Raw genomic sequence first — 9039 nt, forward strand, 5'->3', positions numbered from 1 at the left:
AAACCAGCAAGGGACAGCCCACCAACCACGGAAAGTGGCTCACAAGAGAAACAGCGGCTGGGGACAAAGGGACAATCATGGGGGTGGGGGGCATGGAGGGACTCTGGCCGCATCAGGACAGGTTTTCAGAGACCGCTCCTCTAATAAGGTGACATTCCAGCTGAGACAGGTTGCCAAGGGGAGTTCCCATCAGCCCAGTCCCCCCCCCCCCCGACAAGGGACACACAGTCAAGGTCATACACTGCATTTATTCTGGGTTTTCTACCGAAAGACGACATCCACGCAGAAGAGGGCACAAACCTGCAAGAGTGAATATTCACCAAGCGAACCCCGAGCGATGGTCTCTGCCCTGGGAATAAATCCAGAAAATAGCGTCATGGCCTCAAGAGTCCTCTTCCAAGAGGTCCCCGCCTCCCAGCGTAACCATTGCCCCCATTCTCACCCCCCGCCCAAATTGGTTTTGCCTGTCACAAAAAGTTCTGCAAACAAAATAGAATGAAACCCGTTCTCGTGCGTCCGGCCTCCCTTCCTGAACACTGTGTCGATAATGCTGCGTTTAGTTGTTGTCTGTTCTTTTCCCGGCTGTATCCTATGTCATTCTGTGAGCGGAGCGAACTCGTTCACCCAGCCTTCTGCGGGTGGGCACGTGGCGGCTGCAGCTTCTGCTGAGGGAGGAGCTGCTGCTAGGAACACCCTAGCATGTATGCCTTTTGGGGAACATACGCCCGTGCCTCGGTCAGATCCGTCCGAGGAAGGGAACGGCAGAGCTGGGACAAGGATTCGTGAACTGTGTGCTGGAGTCGATTCTGCCAACAGTTGTCCAGGGTGGCTGAACCCTAAGTCGTCCCCAGCAGCCCGGGACTGTCCCGGTGGCTCAACGTCCTCGCCAGCGGCTGATCTGTCCGTCTCTCGTTCTGCACAGCCCTGTGAGTTACTCAGTTCAGATTTGAATTTTCTGTTTTGAATCTGTTTTTGTGAGGAGGATGCCCAACCGCACAGAACTCTTCCGAGGCAGGGCTAGGACCAGAGACAGGAGGGGGACATCTCTCCACCAGTTCCTAACCCGGGCACTGGGGCCGCTCACTGTCCCAGTCCACCCCGCAGGAGAGACGCTGTGACCGGCCCCCAAGAACGTGTGGAGGGCCACATCTACCGAGAAGACCCCTTCATCACTACTCACACAGAGGTGCTTGGCAGGCTTGGAAATGGCCCCAGGGAAAAGGATTTGGACCCAGAGAGAGCAAGTCATTCGCTATAGTCACACAGCCAGGAGCAAACCCAGGTCGGTCGCACTTCAGATCCTGCTCTGACCTTCGGCCCCATTCCGGCCTTGAACATCACCAACGCGGGAGCCCCCCATCCGAGAACTTGAACCAGAATCCAGGGAAACGGCTGCTTGCCCAAACCTGAATGTGGATGAATTAAAAACAAGTGACCTCACTGGTCTTCTACCAAGCGCAGCGTGAAGAGGGGTGCTGGCCGTGCCCCTGCCCACTGACCACTCTGGGTGAGCAAACCTGATCCTTCAGGGGAAAGAATGCACTTCGCTGCGGCAGCCCCCGCCCACGGGAAGCCTGGCAGGTCCACCCCGAGCGCCGCTCTCGCCAGGACAGCTGTGGAAAGGAGAGTGATGTGTTTATTTATTTAGGATTTATAGATGGACTGCTTCCCAAAAAAAGGTTGTGTGGGAGGCTTAACAGAAAGCTAAAACATATGAAAAATAGGAAGATTAAAAATAAAATCGGAGTCGCGGTTGGTGAAAAGGCACAGTGAAGTTCATGGCCCAGGCACCTGGGATGGGACGACCACACAAATATTTGAGGGGCCGCCCCGTGGGAGGGGAGCGTGACGCTAATCCTGGGGAAGGCAGACCAGAGAAACAGAAGCACCGGGCCCTTGCTCGGGTGACCAGCCGTCCTGGTTTTGCCTGGGACGGACCGGTTTCCTCAGAGGGTGGGAATTTTGGTGCTATGACTGAGAAAGTCCCCGGAGAACTGACTGAAGTCCCCCGCCCCAGCCCGTGGTGACATCACGTGAGCTGCCGAATCCAGCTGTTCTTGAAAGCAGGCCACCACGCCCCCGTTTCGCAGATGGGTACACCAAGGAATTCCTCGTATTACGTGTTCTTCCCGTAGAAAACTGTGCTTTTGTTGCTTTTTACATTTAATATCTATTTATACAGAGGTAAATAAAAAGTTAAACTGGATACAAGTTTATAATGAAGAGCAGCTGTGTCTAGCTCCCACTCCGGCACTGGCTCCTGCTCTCAGTGGGGATATAGAAGGGTATCCACCACTCTGAACTTTATCGCACTGGGCCTGATGAACACTTGCAATGTGGACATTAGTCCTTCTAGAAGAAACCACTTTTTTTTTTTACTCTTTTGACTCTTTCTTCTCATATACCTTTTTATTTCTAAAAAATATGCTCATACTGTTCTTTCTTGATTTCCTATTTTAAACATTATTCACTGAGCTCTCGTACAGAACATGAGGACTGAACGCCTTACACTATCTCCATATATAGACTTCTCTCCCATATCCTGTTGATCAATTGATCCCAATTTTTGGTGAAATGAATGCTTAGTGTTTTTGTAATTATGGCCACGGAAACACTGTTTACCTCCATGGCATGTAGTATATTATGGCATCATTTCCTTTCCTGCACAACCTTTTGTTTTTCCTGAAGTTTATGATTGCCTCTAGAATATAATCTGCTCAGTTTTCTTTGTGCCTTTAACTACGTCTTTCTTCCACTCTTCAAAAGAATTCTAAATTCTTTTTCAACACAAACACATCAAGTAATCTATTGGGTGACTTTCTTTTTGTTTTGGTTTTTCAGTTATTCCTGGTTCCTTCTCACTGGCTTCCAGGCCTGTTTCATGGCTGGAACTTCTCCTCACACCACCCAGGGATGAACTCTCGCCTCCCCCCTGTGGTGGGCCCCCAATTCCTGGATCCCATGCCTTCATCTTTCACAGTTTATGCTGTTGTATGGCTGGAACAAGTCTTCCAGGAGCTGCTGGGATGAGATACACGGGAGGCAACTTTTTGAAACTTCTAATATCTAAAAACATCATTCTATCTCACACTTCGATAATTGAGCTCAATATAAAATGTCTCATTTGAGAATAATTTTCCTCCAGACTTTTGAAGACCTAGTAAGGCTTGGCTCATGCCCTTCAGAGTTGCAACATTTCCAGGACTGCTGTCAAGAAGTTTGGGGCTATTCTGATTCCTGTTTATTTGTATATGAACTTTCCCCCTCTTTGTCTGGGAAAACTTAGAGTGTCATTTTATCTCCAGTTTTCCAAGAATTGTTAATGTGACGGTAATTTCTCCCTCCATCCTAGCTCCTCTTTCTAGAACTCTTGCTAGTTGTGAGCCAGGTCCCACCATGGAGCCTCTGATTTCTACTTCTCCATCTCCAGGGTTTTAATGCCAAGTTTTGGGATTTTTTTTTTTAATTTTATCTCTCAATTATTGTATTGACTCTCTCATTACAGTTTTACAAGAGGACATTCTTGCTTCTCTAAAGGTTCCTTTAAAAAAATCACATTTCTTTCTTGTATAAATTCAATCTTTTATCTCTGTGAGGATATCAACCGTGCTTTTTGGTTTTCTTCTCAAGAGCGTTTCTTCTCTCTGCATTGTCTTTGTTTCCTCTGTGTTTGGTTGTTTCCTGCGTGTGTGTTTTGGTTTCCGGGTCTGATGTGGAGGCAGTCCTTGTGGCGGGTGAAGGGCGAGGCCTCCCCGTTCCCCACACTGACTTGCACTTAAGTGCCCTGCTTTCACCACAGGGTCGCTCCATCTTCTCCCTGCTGGCATCCCTGTTTGTGGAGAGTCCCGCGTTTCTTCTCTCTGTGGGGTAGACCTCCCACCTCCTTCCAGAGAGGGGCTAGATCCAGGAGCCTAATTTTCTGGGCCTCTTGTCATTGCCTGCCTTCCGCCCACCCCATGCATCTCAGGGACAGCTTTCCTGCTGGGCTGAGTGGGTTGTCTTCGTTCATTTGGTTTCCATCCCAAGACCTTTGCAGGCATCCTTCCTCTGCTGTTGCCCCCCCATCCTTATTGTTCTTTAGGGTTATACCTTTATTTAAAAACGTGTTACCTTTACAGCCGGGGCTCTGGATGGAACAAAGGAAAACACACGTATTCGATTCCCTGAGTTCAGTAGGAATGGGGTGACCAACTCACCCTGATTTGCCCAGGACTTTCTTGGTTTTGAAACTCAAAAGCCTACATCCCAGGAGATCCCTTCATCCTGAGACACTGTCCTTCTCCAGCTGTCGCCTCTGAGTGTCTGCACGCATCTGAGTTCAGTGCTCCCCGAACAGCCAGGAGTGAGGCCTCGCAGCCCCAGAGAAGGGTGCAGACCGAATCACTCATATCACAGACACTCATGAGTGTCTGGAAAAGTCCCTGTATTTCTGGAAACCCCAAAGATAACCGGCATGCATGACTATCATTACTGAAATTGCCGGCTACAGCCGAGACGTGCAAGTCCACCGGCCTCCCGGCGGCACAGCCCCCGCCCGCTCTACCTCTGTAATTAGAAGAAAGCATTTTAAATTGTTCCAGTCCAAACAAGACCTGGAAGGACAGAGAACAGTCTGGTCGTGAGGGCTGGAGGTTAATGGCCGCCAAGGAAGAGTCTGGAAAGACTTACTCACGGCCAAGGGCAGGCCTGGAGGTGACGTTCTTACTGCGTCTGCTGCAGTAGGGTTGGGAGATGGAAGGGGAGCAGCAGAGGTCCCTCAGCAGCCCCAGTCCGCCCCACAGGAGCAGGCATCTGGGAGGGCCCTTTTGCTTGGTTGAGGCTTCTCCACATTCAGACTAAGCATGTGTTTGGAAGAACTAGCACTTAAAATAAAAAGGCAGATGCTGCTATGCTGAGTGGAGCTTAGCAGTCACTCCCACCTTAGAGGAAATTAATTTGCATGAAGAGGAAAGGAAGCCCAGTACAAGCCAGTTGCTGGAGGGCCAATAGGGGGCGGGGGCAGCAGACCAGGAGCTGGGGGAGGGAAGGCCAAGGTGTGCGCCTGGATGGCGGAGCCCCTGCAGCTCCGTGCCAGCTCCACCTGCTTGCTGCCTGTGTTGTTGGGCCTCCTGGAGCCTCGGTTTCCTTATCTGCAAAATGGGTATAATTATAGCATCTACTTCATAGGGCTGTTGCGAAGAGTCAAAAGAAAAACACCACCAGGTGCTCGGCCTATTATGATACTGTGGTGTCATCGGGGCGCAATGACGGCTGTTACCTTCGGTGTGATTATAATGATCAGGCTGATTTTGCCGTTCTTCGAGGGACCCACCTGACTCTGCCGGCAGAAATTACCCCCACCCTGCTGTGGGGTGCCACCGCCTGAGAGAGAGGGCACGAGGAAGAGCAGAGCTGAGGCCAGCCTCAGCTAAGTGAGACCATGACTAATTGGAGCTCAACTAAGCAGCCTGCCCATTTAACCAGATCCTGCTCCCCCGGCACTGACGTGTCTGTACCCCACAACCGGCCCAGAACTTGCAAGGACCTGCTGGGCGGGTCTGGGAGAGGGTGGAGCCCGGCCAATCTCCTGGAAGCATCTCCACCTGCCTCCGTCCCTGGGGGTGATGCTCCACGCTCTGTAAGAGCCCAAGCACTGAAGGGAGGTCCACTCAAGCTGTGTGGGTCGCCGAGGAGGAGAGCCAGACCGACCAGGGCGTCGCGGCAACGGTCCCACATCAAGGGGTCAAGGAGAAAGGTGAGGTTCATTCTCTCCGTCTCCTCTGGCTCAGAGAGTTCTGCTCACCTGAGCTCTTCCCAGCCAGGGTCCTTCTCTGGATGCATCGTGGCACAGTTCCCACATCCCTTCATTTGTCTGATAAACATGCAGCATGCGGGGCACCCCCACCCCGACCCCAGCCCCTGTCCTGGAGGAACTCAAGCTCACAGCCCCAGGGGGAGACTGACATAATCTGTCAGGCCCACAGTTCTCGTGGAAATGAAGGAAAGGATCGATGAGGGAGTGGGAGAAAGAATGAACAACGAACTAAAAGATTTGGTATGGTTGGGGTAAGCGCAGGTGTGGTGGGAGTCCACAGGACGGAGGGACCGGAACCCACACAACCGCCAAGACTTCCCAAGCTAAGCTAGTCCCCCTCCCCCCGTGCCTCCTGCCTCCTAGGCCCCCTGGTCCTGTCAGTCCTCCACTGCCAGGAACAACCTGGGCTGTGTAATTTAGAGCATGGAACAGAGGAGAACATTGAGCAAGCAAAATATCAAACTCTTTTTAGTGGTGATTCTGGGGCGTTTAGGTAAATGAAGGAGCCTTCAAACATGCACCAATCTGAATGCCCGTCACAAATATCTGGTAAAATATCTTGAGGCATTGATTAATGTTCCTTCTGCCTTTGCTTTCTGCCTGGAATGTGGGCGTGATGTCTGGAGGCTCAGCTGCCGTTTTGCAGCTATGAGGTGATAAACGTGAGGATGAAGGGAGAAACCGGGAGAGACAGGGAGGGAATCAGAGGGTCAGAGAGCGACACACACACACACACAAGCACTGCAGGGAGAGAGAAGGTGAAAGAAGGGAAAGAGAGAGAAAGAGGGAGAGGAGGAGGGGAGACAACCCCACATGAGTCGCCACAACTTCATTTGAATGCTGACTGCTCTGGGGAGCCCTGCATCTGGGCACCACTGTCCTGAGCCCTCTGTCATCTGCAGCTTGAAACAAGGCAAGGGAGCTCTTCACCTCCTTGGCAAGGTCAGAAAGTGCTAAGGAGGGTCTGGAGGGCCCACGTCACATGTCCCACCGGGTACTCTTTGTGACCTCTGTGTCTGCTTCGGAATGCAGAACCGAGTAAGCAGCAGGAGGGAGGGCTTCCTCCTGGTTGGTATATTTATTCAAGGCCTCTCCCCGGAGGACTTGGCGTGGATGTGTTTTCCTAAGGAGGAAGCATAAACATGGAGAACACAGCAGGGAAGTGGCGCAGGTCTGGCACACTCACAGCCAGGACCGCGAGCATGCGTGTGTGCGTGCATGTGCGTGCATGGGCGTGGGTGTGGGTGTGCACATGTGTGCAGGCAGGGCACTGTGCTGTGATCATCATAACAGCCATTGTCCAGCACTCTGGAATTTGCAAAAATATACCAAAATATCCCGTACAGACAACTCAGCCACCGGAGATACACAGGTCGGTGTTTCTAGTGTATTCGCAGCTGTGCACCCATCCCAGCGGCTCTTAGAGTGTTTTCCTCACCCCCAAGAGAAAGCTCAGACTCGTCAGCAGCCACTCCCCCGTTCTGTCCCCCTCGGCCCCTGGCAACCACTAATCTGCCTCAGTGGGTCTATGGGGTCCCCTCTTCTAGACATTTCTCCTAAGTGCCATCACAGGAAGCGGTCTGCTTCTGGTCTCTTCCACCACACGTCACGCTTTCAGGGCTCATCCATGCCGCAGTCAGGTACCTCCACTCCCCTCACTTTTACGGCTGAATAATGTTCCATCGTAGGATAGACCGCAGTTCACCCACTCATCAGTCGGTGGGTAACCGGGTTGTTTCCACTTCGGGCTGCTGTGAATCACGCCGCAGTAAATACCCACGTGCAAGTTTTTATGTGGACATGTTTTCGTTTCTCTTGGCTATACCCTGAGTGCAATCGCTGGTTTGCATTTCCCTGATGACGAGGGATGTGGAGCGTCTTTTCAGGGGCTTTTGGCCATTTCTACGTCTTCATTGGAGAGATGTCTTTTCAGATCTTTTTCCGCTGTTTTAATTGGGTTATTTGTCTGCTATTAGCAAAGCACTTCTGTAGACCCACATTCTGCCCCACCTCACTGCTGCGGGGCGGGGTTCACTCTGTTGTCACCCCCCCCACCTTACAGACGAGGAAACCGAGGCCCGACGAGGTCTCGCAGGGATGGCGACCTCATTTGCAGGGTCCAATGCAAAAATCACTGTGGATTTCAAGACGGTGACAAGCAGAGCCTTAAACCAGACAGGGACCTTGTGACTTCGTAGCTCTCTCGCCCAGAAAGCTGCCCCACGTCTACCTGACTATAATCTTCACGGCTAGCATTTACCGAGCGGTGGCGATGTACCAGGGTCTATACCAGACACACGACCTGTAGCACATACCGTCTTGAAACGAACCCAGACGGCAGCTGCCGTTATGGTGCGCATTTCAGAGACGAGCAGGGACAGCTCAGAGACCCTGCGTCGCTTGTCCCGGGTCTTGGCGTGCAAGTACCAGTGCAGGATTTGAACTCAGGTCTGCCTCACAGCATGGAGAGTTGGTGACATTGGCTGTGGTGCATGTCGTGCACTTAGCTCTCCCCAGAGCCCACCCTGAGACGGTGATGGCAGGGACCTGGTGAGGAGAGCAGTGGTGCGTGGGAGCCACGGGAGTGGGAAAGGCAGGCGGGGAGGGGAGGTCACCAACACAGGGACGGCATATGGCAGTGGGTAGCTGAGCCCCTATCTTGCTGGGGACTCCAGGGACAGCGTGGGGCTTGCACTTCAGAGCCACATGGAAACTGGAGTGTTTACCCACCAGCTCAGTCCGTCGTAGCTGAGGGCTCTCGCCTGGGGGCGCTGACTCCCAGAGCCCTGCCTACCTGTCATGTGTTGTGCGAAACCCCTCAGATCCTCTCCACGACCCCATAAGGTAGTTAAGGTATTCTGCCCATTTTCTAGATGGAAACCCGAGGCCCAGAGAGGCTAAATAACTGCTGTAAGCGTATAATCCTAGCGATCAGTCAAGCTGGGATTCCCACCCACACCCTCTGGGTCCACAGCCCTGGCTCCAAAACTCTGCTGGGCCGGGCCCCACCCGTTCACTGGCCTTGCTGGCAAACCAGCCCACGTTCTCAGCTCCGAGACGCAGGGAGCCCCGATTCTCAGTGTCATCCTGGCTGGGGGCTGGCCCGGGCCTCCCGCTCTGGCCCCGGCTCTGCGCCTACACATGGTGGTGGCCACGAGGGCTTGGGATTTTATCACCATGCTGTACGCTTCCCTGGTCTCCTCCCACTCCAGCCTGGGAGCCTTCCACTTTGATGTGGCTTCTGC

The sequence above is a fragment of the Ursus americanus genome, chromosome 22 (genome assembly GCF_024610735.1).
Source record: "Ursus americanus isolate L20-20 chromosome 22, mUrsAme1.1.p, whole genome shotgun sequence".
In the NCBI taxonomy this organism is placed as follows: domain Eukaryota; kingdom Metazoa; phylum Chordata; class Mammalia; order Carnivora; family Ursidae; genus Ursus; species Ursus americanus.